This window comes from Sinohyriopsis cumingii, chromosome 17, assembly GCF_028554795.1.
Source record: "Sinohyriopsis cumingii isolate HCF-2022 chromosome 17, ASM2855479v2, whole genome shotgun sequence".
NCBI classification, from domain to species: domain Eukaryota; kingdom Metazoa; phylum Mollusca; class Bivalvia; order Unionida; family Unionidae; genus Sinohyriopsis; species Sinohyriopsis cumingii.
The window spans coordinates 86,647,771-86,668,097 of NC_142977.1; positions in this window are offsets into that span (position 1 = coordinate 86,647,771).

Below are 20,327 nucleotides of genomic sequence, written 5' to 3' on the forward strand. Positions count from 1 at the left end.
AAATTGTTGGATGAAGATGGCGATGCTATTTTTAATTTTATAACTGATCTTGATGAGGCGCCATCCGTAAACGACCTTGATGGATTTGTTAATAATTTAGTTGTATATGATGATGTGATGCTGGACAAACAATCAAATCGAGCTAGAATATTTTCTCGAGGCAGACATAAAAAACAGATGTAATTTATGTTACTCAGCGATACACACAAATACCAAGAGTTATCAGAGATAACTGTAATATATTAATTGTGTTTAATGGAGTCGATACACATATTCATCAGACTTGGTGTAGCGGTGACATGGATATAATTAAATTTAAAAACTTCCTTTCGCGAGCACAATCAACCCCAGACGGATTTATAACAATAAATTTGCATGATCCTCGATCACGATATCGTATAAGTCTTGATAAAATATTTGGTTGAGAGATTGATATAATTATGTTTTAATTATACCAGTAGAGAGGGCGCGACCTCAAGTTGGTTCAATTTCGTAATATTTTCGCACTTATCTCTTAATTTTTCAGTTCGAGAAAGAAAGAAAAAAAAAACAATTAGAGAAGATTCAGTGTGGTTAGAATACCTTGATTTTTAAAGTTATTTACGCCATTTAATCATTTATTTTTTTACGAAGGTTTATTTCGCCATTTAGACCCTTCTAAAATGAGGTGGGTTCACCCTCTCTGCTGCTTCCCAAAATAAACACAAGTCTTAATGTTTAAAGTTCTGAAGAAAACATTAGTGGAAATCCCAATTAAATCCAACGCTGAAAGTGTTGACTTGCCTGTGGTGGCACGTGTAGTGGTGATATGTCAAGTCTTTTGGTGGATCACAATGATAGAATCCAAGAATAAAATCCTTTTTTGAAATGACCACCACCTGTTCGTTTTGCTTATTGTTTGTTGCTCATTTTACGTCACGTCCGTATGATCTTGAACTAGGTACCTTTTGCAAACTTTAGACGTTACGCGACCTCTAAATTCCGACCAAGCTTAACTGGTAGTTGAACTCGCGGACTCGATTGCACAGCAACTGTTTAAAGAACATGGCAAGCTATTGGGGGGGGGGGGGACGGAAGCGACTGCTCAGTATCAGTTTGCGATGAAGCCATGTGACCGCACGGGGACTGAATACAGTCACAGTGGCTCGTATCCTTGCTTACAATGTAGCTATAAATCATATTTTTATAATATGTAATAACACGCTTCTTCCATTTGCCCTACGACCTCTTTAAGAATCGACACTGATATATCAGGTTATACACCTGACCTAGCGGTATATCTTGTTAACCTCTAAATCCGACTTTTTAGAAGTACATACAATTTTATTCACTATCCCACTTTTAATGAATTCAGCCCGTTTTCCATTGTTAGCGCAGGATATGGCTTACGACCGCTTAATATGCAAGTGCAACGCACTGATTGCAATACTGCCCTTTTTTGACTGAAAATGAGGTTATCAATTGGCGCAGTACTTCATTTTCACCCAGAAGTCATTGTCTTGATTACAAGTATAACGGGGATAATTCTTTACAAATCTTATAGAGTTTTCTCCAGTTTTTTTACATATCATTAGGCAGTTAACATGACTGATAGAAAGGGGAAGGGTGGGCTCGTGCATACAGAAAATTAGAAACCTACGTCGTTTGAACGGACAGAGTCGAGTTTTCAGACAATCCTGGCTTATTTGAGCTGTTCTAAACCAGTTTCATTTCTATATACAAAATAGCGTATTCGTGATCAAACAAATTATTGAAAAATAAGTGGAAATGTAGAAAGGTCTAAAAGTAGAATTACAGAGAGAGAGAGAGAGAGAGAGAGAGAGAGAGAGAATGATAGTTCCACTTTCTCAAACTCAAGCGGCTAATTAATGTGAGGTTTATTTAAATACATAGATAAATAAAAACATACAACGAAGGATCTAACTTTAATGCATGCAGACAAAGGGTATAAGGGTAATTAGGAAACAAAACAATGTTAGAATGCTGAAATAAATGAAAGTAATCTGGATGGATTGTTTGCTTCCGTCTCGGTAACATTGACTTTCAGGTCATGAGGTCTGATGTAACACCAATCTGGATAAAATCAAACAGAGACATTGATTTTATTGATGTTGTACATAGTGTTATATATATATATATATATATATATATATATATATATATATATATATATATATATATATATGCCGCGATCCGACTATCCACCATTTGCACATAGCGCTAAAACTGGTCCGACGGAGTGAGCGTCGAGTCATTAATTCTTTATTTGCATGGGGAATACCACTGTCTTAGACTCAGATTAAGATAAGCATGTTTACCTCCTTTGATAATAATCTTAATATTTAATCTATACTTACAGAAAAATATTAGCTATGTATTATATTGTTTACAAAATTAATGTCCCAAGTCAGGTTCAGAGTGAACTTGATTTTGGACATGGTCAGGTAAAAATAAAAGATGTATATAGCATATAATCATTAAGAAAAACCAACAAACAATGCAAATTAAGTATACATAACATAACAAACAATCCTATCTCAGCGAAAATGTGAGATTTATGAAGCAAACGAAGGATTTACGATGCTTTTGTTGGTGTCCTATTCACATCCGAAGTAAGGTCAAGCTTTATATTCAAATTAAACCCATGACTCGCACATCAAGATAAAGAGAATTTAAGATCATTTTGAACTATACTCATAATATACAACATCATCTTTTAAATAATCAGAATTGCCAATGAGGAATTCTTTTTGTTCAACAATCAAAGCCATGCAAAGTAGACGGTTTCATGAATCTGGCTTTCATCAGGATGCTGCTACATCGACAGGTTTCCTGGCTGTTGTTTTCAGAATAGTAGTTGAGAATTGTGTCCTTTCCTTTTTTACCAACATTACTTAACTTTAATTTAATATTTTCGAATTTGTTGCACAGCGACATTGGAAAGATTTTTTGTGATGGTATCATGTGACATTTGCACATCTGTGGTCATGGTAATGTGGGCTGCATAATTTGGGTAGTCATGTGACTAATCGAAATGGCGAGTACCAGGTCAAAATCCGTTGCCTCTGTAGTATTGTCACATCTTCAGCAGATAAAAGGTCATAACGAATGTTAGACCCGAAATTTCAGAGATTTTTTTAATATATATCTTCCTATCCATTTCGTGTAAGTAGAGCTGGGCGTAAGGTCGTTTAAACTTGGTCGAACCGGTAGCATGTGGCTACCCTATGTCGACAACGCGGTGTCATCGAATTCCAGTTTTGCTATACGCAATGCGTTCTGACCCCACATCCCATGTAAATATCAAACTATATACATGAAGTGAGAAGGATCTGAGAAAATTCGGACTAAAGCTTTCTTTGAGTAATTATCACCACTCTGGGTACCCGTCTCAAAAACCTCTCATTTGTTGAGCCCCCCCCCCCTTTCTGGATAAGTTTATTTTTCCAATATATTGAACTTTCATTTTATGTCCGAATTCTAGTAAATCAATTGTTAATCTAAAGTGTCTTCAAAGATGAAAGGCGAAGTTCTTCGTTTTGTAGTCTGGTTCCCTGTTTAATATGCTCCTTGCGTTGCACTCCGCTATACTAAGTCACACTTATTGCCTTAATATTCTGTTTGGTAGTGACACAATGCGAACTTTACTAATAGTTTCGATTTGAACTATAACAGTCGTTATCTGTGTTCAAGCTTAACCAGCAAATCAGCTACGTGGGTATTTTTACAAATATTTCTACAATTAGGCGAAGCCTAAGTATAGGGACACACACAACAATATGGTGTTAATATTGCACGTTTCCCACTATGTCATCTCAAAAATAGATGCTTTGTACAACCTGAGAGGATCCAAAGACTTAGTGGTTGTATTACCCACAGGATATGGAAAGACTTTGATTTTTGAACTGATTCCTTTCTACCTTCAGTGCAAAGTCGTAGTACTGGAACCTCTCAATGCCATTCTTAATCAGATTTGCTCCACACGTGACGGGCATGTGATACGTGTCACTGAACATTTTCAGGATCACAGTACCTTATGCATGGGTGAATTTTCATATATGGTTGGACACCCAGAAGACAGACTGGATAAAACTATTCTTGAATGCTTACTTGAGGATGAATGGACAAAGCAACATGTATGCTTGATTATTGATGAGGTCCACTGCATTTTGCAGTGGCAGGATGAATTTAGACCTGCATAAAAGGCGACTAAAAGTCTTCGGGCTGTTTTCCCAGTTTGTACAATCTGTGCTATGACAGCAACTATTAATAAAGGCAGCATCAAAAATATTAAAAGAAAGAAGTGAAACTTTCCAGATGCAGCATAATTAATTGTACACCTGTTCGAAGAAAAAAAACATCAGTCTTCTGGTAAGAAGACGACCACCATATTCAAGTGACACAATACCAACTTCACCTTATGACTGTGTTTTCAAATCACTGTTTGAGGACCTTTTTAGAACAAAGGAAAATGTGTCTTACTTCCTGTCGCAATAGTCTACACAAGACTTGTATGGTGTGGTAAAGCTATTGAGCAAGCTACTTCTAGGTGATCAACTGTACAATGGAGAAAAAAAAGGAAGAAAATTGCATTGTTGTGCAATACCACTCTCCACAATATAGCAAAGTAAATGAATATATTCTGTGATGTCTTTATATCAATATCAATGTAAGTGCTGCAGCAAGAAATTTGGCTCCTACTCTCCCAAATACTTATTGATTATGCCCACTCCCAAGAAAGTTTGTCTGATGGTATTTTAGGCTCCTTCACCACCATTATATTATGTAGGGGATGATATGCCACATTCTTTCAAGAAATCAATTTGAAATGGAACTGACAGTAAGAAATGTCCAATGTTAGCCAAATTGTCAGCCTAATAAAAAATGGTTGGTATTTTGGTCTTAATCTTTCACAAAATGTGGTTGTCATGTTCAACGATGCATCAATATCAATGTAAAATTGATCAAACAATTTATTTAAAATGGAACATTGAGATGATGCTGTCTAAAATATTCAGTGTTTGACAACATTTGCCCTCCCCTCTTCGTTGAAGGGATTTGATATTAACCTTTGGCCAATTAAGGATGTCATCGTTCACCTTATACCAATTCCGACATAATAATTATCAAGTAATCGATAGCAAATGGAATGACGTACATTTTTGTTGTTGTTGAGTTTAATTATAGTGGCGTGCGCAATATTGTGCATGTGCCACTTTTTTCTGACTGCACCGCTGCCTGCTAGTTGTTCCTGGGGAAGGGAATGGTGCCACCTCCCCCATGACGTACATGATGCAGACGAAATGTGCAATATTTGACAAAATGTCGCCACTTTCGCCCTTTCGTAGAAGAGGGTTGTTATATCGATCCTAATATTAAAAAAATTTGGGCTGTCATGGAAAACGATATATACATATTTATATAAAATTGGTCAAGGAATTAATTGCAACTAGAATATTTTAGATAACGCAGTGGCAAATGTGCAATATTTGCAAAACAATCGTTTCCCTCACCCCTGGTAAAATGGGGAAGATATTTTCGTCTTAATCTTTGGCAAAATTAAAGCTGTCGTACGTAGCCTCATATCAATTTCGACGTAAAATTTATCAAGGAATCGATTGGAAAAGGAATGTTTGAGATGACTTAGTGGGAAACGTGCAATATTAACAAAATATTGTTGTGTTTGTCCCTATACTACGTCTTCTCCTAATTGTAGAAATACTTGTAAAAATACCTACGTAGCTGATTTGCTGGTTTAGCTTGAACACAGATAACGACTGTTATAGTTCAAATCGAAAGTATTAGTAAAGTTTGCATTGTGTCACGAATAAACAAAATATTAAAGCAATAAATATGCCATGGTTAGATTACTGATATCTCTCCATGTGAGGCCATTTGTTTTAATCACGTGACAATATGGCACCGGCTTTCGCCTGACTTAGTATAGCGGAGTGCAACGCGGGGAGCATACTAAGCGGGGAACCAAACAGCTTGTTTGTGAGATGCTTGACTGTAAATACAACAACGTGGAATGGAAGGAGTCACCGTTCCGGATCAACATTAACGATTCATTACACACTTTTACACTGTTGCCAAAATAGAGAGATAATCTCATCATTTTGCTGATATTTAATTTCCTTGAAATCTATACCAAGAATTGCTAAAACTCACTCACGTATCACCACCACACCGATAAAGAAAACAAATTATGATAATAGACTGGGATTACATTCGTTTGTATTGATTTTGAAGTAATAATTGTGACCCGAGTCCTACTGGATCCGCCACTGAAACATCACATGCTCCATCTATACATCTGTCTGGCATTAACACCTTCGTAGGAAACTCCGTAAGAAGAAAAGAAAAAGCCATACACCCTTACACCAACACAGGACAACAACTGCATATGTCAGTGAATCACTTCGACCAATCGTGTCTTTTCTTATATGGATTTCGCGTACATTTTACATTTACATTTACATTAAAACCGTATACAAAATACCATCCAAAAGTAATGTACTCCACACATCAACTAGGAGAAATAACGTTGACCACGATTCTTGATATTCTGATGTCAAAATGGTCAAAAGTACAGGACATAATACAAATAGTCCAAAATTAAAATGAACTAAAGACAGAGTTCGCTGACTTTTGAAACCTGATATACACGTTCGCACCCTACCATGATCCACTATCCTTTCGCTAAAAGAAGAACTTGAAAGATATGGATCTCGGTAACCTCGACACAGTAATCAATTAACGAATGGTTTCAACGTGATGGTGTATTATCTTATTCCAAGACACCCCGTCTTGATCCCTATGATAGGCTACTATGACAAGGTAATACGTAGACATCTGCTTAGAATTAAATGTAAAATAAAATTCATAATTCCAAGTAATTCATATTTGGAACAGGAGAAATTATATCAAGTTTATTTAGAGACATAGTATTCTTGAGAAATAAGGGTGTTTCAATTCTGCTTTGATACACTGACATCACGCATCACATTCTTCGTACGCGGCAAACATCATGGAACTTTAATAGCATAAAGTTCTCGTCACATAAAGAATGAACACATCAAAATACTCGTTATAGGCAAACACAGCCTTAAGCGTGTAACATACACCGAACCCTCAATACACGATTATTACAAACAAAAACGAAACATATTTAGAAAGTGTGCATATTGTGATTCGTTCATCCATGACGCATCTGATTGTTGGCATCCTAACTGTAACATGCACAACGAACGCTCAAAACAAAGCCATTACAATCAAAGCATGACTAGATATGGAGAACAATGTGACTCCTATGACAGGACTCATCTGTCTGTTAGTATATCAGCTTTGTTAACAACCGACCACGAAACTGCCATGTACCATCCTCATACTCTTCGCTGAGACCTAATGATTATGTCCAAACATATGTTATTAGTGACCACTAGCCAATCTGTGCTACATGAAATATGTTCTGGAAACCATTCCAAAAGGTCCATATCCCTATCAAGCACCAGTCATATAATGGTTTCCATGAAGGTGTCTTTTTGACCGATTTAAAATATGCTCTAAGTAATTGCCAGATGACTTTTAAAAATCAGACCCTGATGTATAACACATCACTGCACACTTTCTTGCAGTCCTAAAAGGGTCAAGAGAATTATACCTGATTGGCTTAGCATGGTTATAAGTTAAGACATGAAACTACTCGATTTCTGACACAAACGGCTTACACACGAAGTCACAAAACAGGAACTGAGTAAAAGGTTTAGTCACTAAAGCAAAAAATGATTATTTTCAAGATTAATCGAGAATAAAATTCTATTTGTAGAATTAATACAGTTTAATTTAATTCAAGTCAAAAAGTTAATGATTTCCTTTCATACTTAAAAACTGGTAGTCACACTAGAACAGAGGGATTATATATCGTACACGACCTAAATACCTTTTTCACATCGTTAACTTCTAGGCTAACTTCTACATTACAAAAGTGAGTAGAGTCGAATCGAATGTCCCGTCTCGTATGTCAATCCTAATCCTTTGTACATGTGTTCAAGGTGTTATTGATATTTTAGAGAAACATGATGGCAACAAACTAACATAGACATATAAACTTCCATATATATATATATATATATATATATATATATATATATATATATATATATATATATATATATATATATATATATATATATTTATATATATATATAACTCCCAACCAGATTTAAGAGAAAATCATTCATGCCCTCACAAAGCTGGTTGGAACATGACTAGCTACTATAGCTATTAACGCCAATCACTATGATAAAGTTGGTTGCACAAGCTGGTTGTAACATGGCTAGCTATAGCTGTTAATGCCAATTGCCCTGACAAAGCTGGTTGCACAAGCTGGTTGGAACATGACTAGCTACTATACCTGTTAACGCCAATCACTGTGATAAAGTTGGTTGCACAAGCTGGTTGGAACATGACTAGCTAATATAGCTGTTAATACCAATTGCCCTGACAAAGCTGGTTGAACATGGCTAACAGCTATAGATGACGAAAAATAATCGAAGCAATTTAGATTTTCAAAACGACGTTTGATATAGTATATCTTGAAATATGGATTGTAATGAAAACAAAATTTCAAAGCATACATAATGATAATATGCTTGCATTGTTTGATTCGTACCGAACAAAAGGGCAAACGTGTGTTTCTGTGGCAAATGCTACATTTGTTTCATTTTTATAACACGTCAAAAGTTTAACTCTTCAATGCTCTATTCTTTGCTCTTTGCTCCCTCTCTTTTTTATTCACAATTTGTCACTTCATAATTGCCACCATGGAGTGATACATTTTCGAATTCCTTTATGTGTGTCATTGTTTTTTTTTTTTAAACACCTTGTGAGGGATAACGCTACCTCACTCTTGACCTTTAGCTTGACTCGTGGGCTATTTTGATTGTTTTCTACGAGGAGAGAGCAAACACGTCCCGATTTCTGTCATCACTTGAACATTCTTTCACAATAATCAATATAAGCATTAATTACAACACATTTAGGTATTAAAGTATGTTGTGGTTGAAATACAAAATATATTTCATTATAGATTATCTTTTCCACTGATATAGAACCAAAGTGTAGTATCCCAGAAAATATTATTATTATTATTATTATTATTATTACATCATGGAACCCAGAGGAAAAAAAAATAGAGGTTGCTGATTTGAAGAATACTTTAGAGCTACTGAATTTTACAATTATAATTCTGTGAGAATTCTGTTTAATGTCTTATTTAGACAAAAGTGTTGGATCAAATGCTGCAAGTGTGTGGACTGTGAACATTTTCATAGAATAAAAGTTCGTTTCAGTTCACGTAATCCTGTATAAATGTAACGAGTAAGACAACATATAGATAGAAAAATTATATCGATCAATCATTTTCATCTCATGTTGCCGCACATTTTAACAAAAATTCCCATACATTGCAAGATTTCTCCTTCCAACCTATTGTTAAAGCTGATTCTGAAATGGAACGTCTACCAAATGAAACCTGTTGGATTCACCGTCTTAATACGGTATATCCAAAAGGTCTAAATTAAAAAACACTATATGACATTCAGTAAATTATTATTATTATTATTATTATTTTTCTTTCTGAGTTATGTCCCCTGTTTACAATTAGATAAGAATATTTCATATTATTTTACCTTGCAGAATAACTTAATTGGTAAAAGTATAATATAATAACATAAAAATAAGTGTACTAAACTTTTATAAATGAAAGTGAATTCGTAAATAATTTTCAACATAATTTGATTAATTATTTATAAAATACTTGATACTAAGCGTTATGCACACCATATTTTGTATTATATAAATTGAGTTCTGATAACCTGTTTAACAGTTGTTAAGATTATATTAGTGTATTAATTATATATGTTTATTTTTCTAATTTTATTATTATTTTATTAATATTTTTCTTCTTCTCTTTTCTTCTATTTAGTTATTTTCATATCTCTAATAAGTGTGCATATACATAATACAAATATTACTAAAACTGTTTATCTCTATTTATTAATAAATTATATATATAGGTTGATTGTTTGTCAAAAGCCATGAAATATTTGTAGGAATTTGTTATTCAGAATAAGTATTTCTTATTTCAAAATTATTGTTATTCAAAAACCTGCCTTTTAATTTCCGAAAGAGCGATTTTTCAGGTCACCCCACCTCAAAGAAAGAGAAGTAAAATAAAATAATCAATCAAAAGCAAATAAACTAACAAATAAAAACTCTGGCTAAATTTGTCATTCTTTGAATTATGTTCTTGCAAGTCCTTATTTATTTTAATCTCGTGTAAGTAATGTAGTAAAAGTTATCATTGACATATTTAATTTTTGCCGTCTCCAGGCCCAGTCTGAAGTGACGTCACCATATGTTAGCAGAGACTATCTATCTATGTTGGATTAAAGAGGCTTGCGCTCTTCTGAGCATGTACCTCTGCTTTATGCCTACACGGTAGGCTATTTAATTGCCCCTAGGGGAAGGAGTTGGAGCCACTTCACCCAGGCATTTATGTGCTCAGGGAGCACTTTTTAATTGAAGCCCTCCGGCAGTGGACCTTACAACTGTCTGAATGGAGGGCTTGAAGGCGAGTGGGAAAATACCCAGCACACACTCAACCTATTCAGTCGTCACTACTTAGCTGCATTTAAGTATGAATGAGTGGTAATTGACCCATCACACACTCATATATTTGGTACTGAATTTTCAGTGGTATTAAAGGCGTGCACTGCACGCTGATTGTTTTTGATGTCCGGCCGTGGCAAGGGAATAGAGGATGGAAAGAAGGAGCCATGGTCACATTTCGGTGCTCATAGACTTCAAAGTATAGGGTCTAAATTGTCGTCCTACACAATTTTGAAAAAAACTCTGTGCCGTTTTGAGTTAGAGTTTTGCTTAGGGGAGGTTTCTTAGGTGACAGTTTTTAGTAAAGTTTGCCACCTTGTGTGGCTGGTCCTGATGGTCTTGGACTTTTGAGACCACCTTATATGTTTGATATCGTTTTTAGGGTCTTGCGCGTCTAGATTATCGTTGTTTTATTTACAAGCTTGTGCTGCTGGGCCTGATGGTCGTTTGTGTTTTGGACCACCTTATAGAAGCTAATTTGAGGTCTTTCTTTCCTAAAGTTGTTTATTGGTCTTGGGTGTTGGACCACCTTATATACTCTAATTTTAGGGGCCTGGAATTTCTTATGCTATAGATATTGCTGTCAACTTCGACTAGCGTGTTAGATTCTCACAGTTATTAATGGTGTTACGTACGTGCTGGATTATCAGGTATAGTTTAGAGAAAGGGGAAAAGGTGGGGTTAGATTGACAATATAAGAGAAGTGACTATAATAATTTTTTAAAAACAAAATGAAAATATTTTTTTCTCACCACTTCTCCGAAGAAAAAGGGAGAAAAAACAACAAATTCCCCTTTTTGGTTTTAATTTTGTTGTTGAAATCCCCTCCCCCCACTATTCTATTTCTGTTCCTAGTTGCCTTATTTGTCAGGTGTTATTTTATGTGGTTATATTTGTTTGGTGTTATTTCATTTTCAGGCTAAGTCTATTTGGTTAAGTCAGATATTGTAATAAATTTAGAGTATGCGCATTTGGTTATAGCGCCCCGTTTTAAGGAATTCTTAGATTTGTGTGATTACTTGTGTGATTATTGGAATTCGGCGCAATGGAAATATCCTTAGCCCGAAATAATTAGCCAATTACTAGGAGAAAATGTCACGGAGTGAAGTGTTAGTGAGTTCCCATGATGCCATGATTCACTAGTAGTGAATTCAGGCCAAAACCAAATGAATGTCCCTGTAGTAAGATAGTCCATATTAAAATCTAGTGGCGTACATTGGCGGTGTGACTTGAGTGGCATTATTTACGGTAGGAAACAGGCAAATTACACAAAGAAATAAATAATAAGGGACTCGTGCAGATACCGTTTATGTCGCCATGGGGGCAAATATGGTGCAGTTATATTGGCGAAATGTGCATGGAAAGCATACATTGACTGGCTTAAGGTGGCGGAGTTAAAATAGTTCCCAGTGTTAGGGGACACTCGTATATTTTCCAAGGCGTGAACGGCTGGCGGTACGGAAACCTGATGAAGATAAACCATGCAGATGTGCGGTTAATATATATTTGGCAGGTTGTTTTATCTGTTGTCTTGCATTAATTAGAGTAAAATTTAGGTATAGAATGGACACGTCGGGCTTTCTAATTTACAACTGAAGTTGTATGGAAGTCTTTGGAAAGTTGGGATAAACCTATGTCTTCTAGCGAGAATCGCGCCAGGGTTTGACAACCGATCGGTCAAGTAAGGACCCTTGGCTTGTATCAATATCTTTGCCGAATACTCGGGTTGCTACGACGTGTCAGAGACATCTGATCTTATTTGTTCCCTACATTTAAGTTTGTTAGCCTGTATACTAGTTATGTGATGTTATTTTCAGGCTAAAACTATTCTGATAAGACAGATATCTTTGCCGAATACTCGGGTTGCTAAGACACGTCAAAGACATTTGATCTTATTGGTCATTACATTTAGCTTTTTAGTATGTCTCTTAGTTGCATATAATTGAATTATGAAATTTTAGTTTTATATTTGTCTTGTCCCAGATTCATGTATAAAGTTAATTATATTTATATATGTGTGATTGAGGTTAGGGGTGTTATTCATTAAAAACTCTATGGGTATGTTTCCGGGGATCCAGTCTTATTTCACCCCATTTTTAGTTTGGTTCTTTCTTTCGTTAGTTTGTGGCAGGTGTTGAATATACGTGTTAGGTCTTCTGGAACCCGGCAGTGGTAGCAGGTTGAGTTGTGGGGTTGGGGTCCTATGTATTGCCCAAACTGCTGGCCAATTGGTGTTTTTTCCTGGTATAGATCCTAATTATGGTTTTTTGATCATTGTTGTTGATTTTATAGTGCATACATTACGAGGACGCATGTATGTAGACATTTAGAATCACGTGTCTGTTCGTGTACATGATTTTAGTTTACCGCATCAACGTGAATCTTTATATTGATGGTCAACGATCTGAATACATTGATAAATAAATAAACTTGAATGAAACCTGAGCAAACAGAATGAACCTTACTTATCAGTTCATCCAAAATAGGTGATATACATCACCATGATTTTATGGTACGCTATCCAAAAATGCTGGAATCCTACCAGGTCCAGCATTTACTTTAAATAGGTATTATACTTGTTTGTATTCATATATGTAATTCTTATTACTAAAATACCAGTTTCGTAATTGAACATATCGCGAAAAACTGCAGGTGGAATCGGGTCACAATTAATACTTCCAGTTCAGTACCCACGAATGTTGTTTTAGAACATTTTTTCCTCTCTCATTTTGGTGGTGATAGAAGAGTTTTATTTATGCCTTTTTTGGTAGGGATTTAAAGGTAATTGTTTATTCTTGAGAATATGAGCTCAGGGTGTTGTTGTATGTGTGTATTTCGGCGACAGTGCACAGTGAGTAATAAGGCATCGGTGATGATCCGGAAGTGAAATCTGTGTTATTTTTACATGCTGCTATGTTGACAGTCCAACATCTAAAAAAAGAGCAGGTCAACCTTTGACGAGAACTTCACCTTGAAGTCATCTTTGAAGGTATTTTAGATTAACATATGATTTGTATTGATTGTCACACAGTGGAAAGGTCAGTACTGAGAAACATATGTAGAGAACATATAGTAAAATTAATTGTGCTCTATGTCCGAGTACTGGATTATGTATTGTCAAGTATAACAGCAGTGTTGAATTTGTAGTACAGTTCACTCATTATTAGTGCATATCCGTGTTCTTTGGTGTTTCGTTTTCGTTTTGTTTTGTTGTAAACCACAGTTTTAATTTTGAAATGAATTCTGTTGATCTTCAGTTTGGGTATTTTTTATTACACTTGCTTGTATGAGATGGATATTTTCTAATACACGTGTTTGTATAAGATGTGTCGTTTCTGATACAGTTTCTTGTATAAGTTGGGTATTTCCACACATGCTTGTATAAGATGGACCGTTTCTAATACACTTGCTTGTACAAGATGGGTCGTTTCTAATATACTGGCTTGTATAAAATGGGTCGTTTCTTATATACTGGCTTGTATAAGATGGGTCGTTTTTAACATGCTCGCTTGTATAAATGGGTCGTTTCTAATATAATGTCTTGTATAAGACGGGTCGTTTCTATATACTGGCTTGTATACGATTGGTCGTTTCTAATATGCTGGCTTGTATAAGATGAGTCGTTTCTAATATGCTGGCTTGTATAAGACAGGTTGTTTCTAATATGCTGGCTTGTATAAGACAGGTCGTTTCTAATATGCTGGCTTGTATAAGACAGGTTGTTTCTAAAATACTTGCTTGTATAAGATGGATCTTTTCTAATACACGTGCTTGTATATCATGGGTATTTTCACGTGTTCGTATCGGATGGTTCGTTTCTAATACACTTGTTTGTATAAGATGGGTCGTTTTTAATAAGCTGGCTTGTAGAAGATGGGTCGTTTCTAAAATGCTTGTATAGGACGGGTCGTTTCTATTGTACTTGCTTGTATATGATTGGTCGTTTCTAATAGATTTGCTTGTATAACATGGGTATCTTCACACTTGGTTGTATAAGATGGGTCATTTATAATATACTGGTTTGTATAAGATGTTTCGTTTCTAATACATTTGCTTATATAAGATGGGTTGTTTCTAATACGCTGGCTTGTAAAAGATGGGTCGGTTCTAATACACTTACTTCTGTAAGATGGATATTTTCATACGTGCTTGTATAGGATGGGTCGTTTCTAATATGCTGGCTTGTATAGGGTGGGTCGTTTCTAATATACTGGCTTGTATACGATGGGTCGTTTCTAATATACTGGCTTGTAAAAGATGGATCATTTCTAATATATTGACTTGTAAAAGATGGGTCGTTTCTAATACACTTACTTCTATAAGATGGGTGTCTTCATACGTGCTTGCATAAGATGGGTCGTTTCTAATATGCTGGGTTGTATAAGATGGGTCTTTTCTAATATACTGGCTCGTAAAAGAAACTCATTTTCTAATATATTGGCTTTTATAAGATCGAGTCTATAACTTTGAAAATTACATATTGGAAAATGACTTTACTGGCACAAAAATGGCAGCCATTTTGGAAAATTTCTGATTGTTGGCATTTGACAATTAAATGGCAAGACCAAGAACATGTCATTACGTGCTTTTCAACTACAGTGCTTGTTCGTTAGTCCAACGTGTATGCAATTTGTCGTCATTGTTTCTTCTCCAAGACAATTAGACTATCTTACAGTCCTAGCATGTCTCGCTTTCCAGGTTGATACTTTGCATGAATGCTTTTCTTCAGATATATCATGCTCATTAAGCATACGATTGGTTGTAGATATTATTGAGGAAACACGCTTGTATTAGATCATTTACCAACATCTTTAGAGGTAGCACTGGCTGCTGTAGAAGCAGCATTTTTTTTGGTAATAGTGGTCATATGTTATGGTAATAATGTTAGTAGTAGTTATTGAGTAATATGAAAGAAAATTTATCTTTTTCACAGATATGCAGTGGCAAGGGGAACTGTGTATGCGGGAAATGTCAATGTCATGGCCAATACACACCGCCTTATTGCCAGGAATGTCCGGTAAGCCTTTCTGCTAACATCGTCCTCTATGTCTAAATTTAATAATTTTAAAAGAAACATTATTCAGCATTAAATTGTAGGTATGGTGGTTAGCAAATTATGTCCAGCTCTCACATATTTTTCGCACGAGACAACCAATAAGGGGACCCATCTTAAAAGGTCTTAAGAAGAGAATCAGGCCAATTAGGTAAGAAGACGACATACAAAAATGTTTCGATTTCACAAAACCTCATTTTTTGAGACTCTTTATGAAAAGAAAGAACGAAAAGAGAAAGAAAGAAGTAGATTAAATCCCTACATTTAACCTACATGTAGTGTTTTGATGAAGATCTTAGAACACCTTCCTCCACGTCATGTTTTTCGCTAAGAGGTTAAAACACCATCCCCCAAGTTGCATTGTGAAGGAAGATGTTAAAACGCCCACCTCCAGTTATATTTTTGAAAACGCGGTCAAACCACCATTCTTCATGTGGTATATTTGAGGAAGATGTTAAAACAACATTCTTCTAGTGGTCATTGTTGAATAATATGTTAAAACACCATATTCTCCAAGTGGTTATTTGGGGGAAGTTGAAAATCATTCTCCATGTGGTATGTTTGAAGAAAATGTTAAAACATTATACTCCATGTGGTCTGTTTGAGGAAGATGTTAAAAGACCATGCACCACGTGGTATGTTTAAAAAAGATGTTATTCACCATCCTCCAAGTCGTATTTTAAGGAAGATGTTAAAACACAATCCTTCATGTGGCATGCTTGAATAAGATGTTAAAACACCATCTTCTCTGTGGTATTCAAACAACGATGGTATTTTTGAGGGAGATGTTAAAATACTATCCTTCAGGTGCATTTTTGAGGAAGGTGTTAACACACAATCCTGCATGTGGTACTGCGATCAAGATGTAATTAGCCAGCCTCCAGTGAGTATTTTAACATCCATAGTATTCAGAAGATGTTAAAACACCATCCTCCAAGATGTATATTTTAATAAGATGTTAAAACACGATCCTCGAAGTGATATTTTAAGGAAATGCTAAAACACCTTTCTCCATGTGCTATTTTTGAGATGTTAAAACACCATCATCCAAGTTGTATTATTGAGAAAGATGGTAAACAAACTATATTCCAAGTGGTAGTATTGAAAACAATGTTAAGACACCATCTGCCACGTGCAACTATGAAGATGTTAAGTAGTACTTTTCTTATCTCACATGAATAGTAATTGAATTGAGCATGCGCATAGTGATCACACAGAGTAGACTAATGCACATTCAATCATTTAATTTTTAAAAAAGTCATTTCATCAATAAAGAAGAGTTGAACAATTTCACTATTCCAGTTTAACCATTCGCTGTCTCTTCTGAGATTTAAATGAAATAAATCTTAATTCCGAAATACTAAATTGTGTAAAGGAAAGATGATTTTTCATGTTAGCCTAATACTATTAACAAAGGTAATGCTATCTCTTAAACACCTTGAACATGTCAATTGATTTATTTACGCTATTTTGATTTATTAATTCTGAAGACATGTGAGGAACAATCCATTGACGTGGAGAGATGTGCATACGCCGAATGTATTAGATGCTACCTGGACCGTAATGAAACATGCCTTTCCATTGCTTCATGCAAGAACACTACAGAAGTGGGGGCATTTCCTCCAGGTTAGATTATAAAGAAACAAGAACATGTCTTTCAAATCGGATTTATGCTATATAAAAGAAACAGTAGTTGCCATATATATATATATATATATATATATATATATATATATATATATATATATATATATATATATATATATATATATAATTTTAGAACAAAATGAAGAGTTACGGTTGCTCAGTAGTTAACACTCCAAACTCGTGAATAGAAGGGTGCTGGTTCAAATACGATCCACACAAGGTCGGGTTGGCCACCATCGTTTGACTTTAAGTAAGGTAATTTACTGTGCTTTCCTTGGCACGATGTAACCTTCCACATGTTCATGTACCAACAACCACTAATCAGTCAATAGATTATTGTTAAATAGGTATCTTGCAGAATCGATTGATTTTTTCCCAGTTGTGGATGATTGACACTAAAGATGGTGGGTAGTGATTACAGTTTTAAGAACAGACTAAATATTACCTAATGTTGTGGTCAGTGAAATGAGTTTATTAATTGGGAAAGCTGGACCACACATTTCGCTAGTGATTCATGCAGCTTTGATATGATGGTGAAGACATTCAAAAATCAATATGGACTATAGGGACAACGGTTAAAGTTTGAGATAACTTGAAGTTCTAATGTCAAGATTACATATTGCATCAATGTATTTGGATAAAAAAGACTCCAGGTGTGTATTGTTCTGAAGTCACGTTCTGCACGTTAATGGTTACTATGAATACTTGAGAATAGTAGAGTTTTAGAGGTGAGTTATGTAATCGTTGATTACACTTTGTGTTGATCTTGTTGTAGTAGTATTCACGAACCAACATTTTTGATGACTCTGGCACTAAAACCTCATCATAAATTCATTTGCTAAATTCGAATTTCTTCATTTTCAGACTGAATATCGCTAAGTCTTCGTTAACTCCTTTTCAAAATTCGATGTTCTTTTCAGGAAGACTAGCACTAAGTAATCATTACTTGGCTGGCTAAAATCGATTTTCTTCGTTTGCAGGTTTACTAATTGTTACGTTTATGTGGTCTTAAACTAAGTAACATAAATTAGTGAAAAGCAAATAGTTTTCTACAATTCAGCATATAATTTATTTCCCTCGAATGCTAGGGAAAATGTGAAAAATCAAAAGATAGCTTACGGGATGGTGAATGAAATCAAAAGCTATATCACAACTCCAAAAGAATTAGGTATTCCAGATGAATTCCAGTGGTTTTCCGAATGTAGTTTCATTTATTGTATTGATGCGCCAATATTCTTGAATAGTTTTATGTGCTAGACGGCTTAATGCATCACAATTAAATAATCTAAAATGTCTTTAAATGAATACACAGTAATTCCAAAATAGGTACTTAGTCCTGAAGTTAAAGAGCAAACTGTAATTGAAACGAATACTTGCAAGACTAAATTAAATACTCTCAACTGAACACAACTAAATGACTCCAATAAAACTGATATTTTAGATAGGACAGATTAATTCTCCAATAAACATCTCATATAAATAAAAGCTAGATGCAATTTAAAAACCAGAAGGAGGGTTGAGTCATAATTTCTAGATCATTCTAAGGTTCAACAGAGTCCGGTTCTTTAACAGTTATTCAATCAGACATTAGGTCACCTGTTTTTTCCTAGGGGAAACTTCATAACATGAACTCAAATCCCATCTAATTCGTTAACAAGATCTCTTTTCAACCTTTCAAGGTCAAAAAGCCACAATAACATGTTCACGTAAATTAAAATTACAACTCTCTATCCTGAAGGTATGTTATGTGTTTCAAAACAGACCCCTACAATTTATGATCATAAAAATTAATACTCATCATATATATATGTATCAATGACATACCACGAGATGTATAAATTTTTCATTAAAAGGAAATGAGGCTTGCCCGAGTTTCCTTTTAATGAAAAATTTATACAACGAGTGGTATATCATTGATACAGCGTACATACTATATATATTTTATTTATACCACATCAAAGTTTTCATTTTATATAGGAGATAAAACTGACGGCCACAAACAGCGCACTTTAGAAGAGTGAACTCTTCACAACCCCTCGCGTGTATGTACGCTCAAAAAAGAAGTTCTGTAGTGATTCATAATTTCCTGTACACTTCATTCATATTAATTCCTATATGTTTCCTTTAGCAATATTAAATGAAATGAAAACACAAGGCTGATAGTTAGCATTCAAAATATTTTTAATAATAATGCATGCAAACATTGAATTTACAGCGTTCGTTGTCATGAACAGTTAACAGGTCGGCCATATGCATCTATAGCAACAGTACGATTCGAACCAGAAACATCAAAATAACGAAGGAACAATAGGTAATTAAACAATTTAACCGTAACCACATTTCATTGACATCGTTTATGTCCATATTTCGTTATTCCTACTTATTGTCAGTATCACTTTCAATAGTTATCCTACGTTTCCGCTGTGTGGGCCTGTTTGAGAATTCGCCTCTTGAAAGAAGTTGACCCAGTTAGGGATCTCGTTCATGTTTTCCGTTAGGTTCATAACAAACATATTTTGTACGGTGATGTTTGATCCGTAGAATGGGAAGCTGATAATCTTATTCTGCTGAATATTACACGTTTGGAAACTTTATATACTACAGTCTGTTGATGTGCAGTTGGAAATTTCTTTGTTGTGGGGGTGGGGGTTGACATCATCATTACTTGGGTGGCCGGTGTTGCTCAGGTAATTGGAGTGCGTCTGTTATTGTTTCTCACTAATGTTTGAGTATCTGTTTATAGACTGTACGTTTTTGTGGCCTGAAATTTGCATGATAACAGTTGGGGGAATGTTTTTATCTCAACTTCTGAATGAAGTACTTGTGGCTACTTGCGTTTGTTAATTTCTTTCTTTCTGTATTATTTGCCTTTTTTTCATTTTTTTTTTCTCATGATGTATCTAAGTTTGTTAATTCCAACGACTTGTTTCCTAAACCATTTTATGTTTGTCGC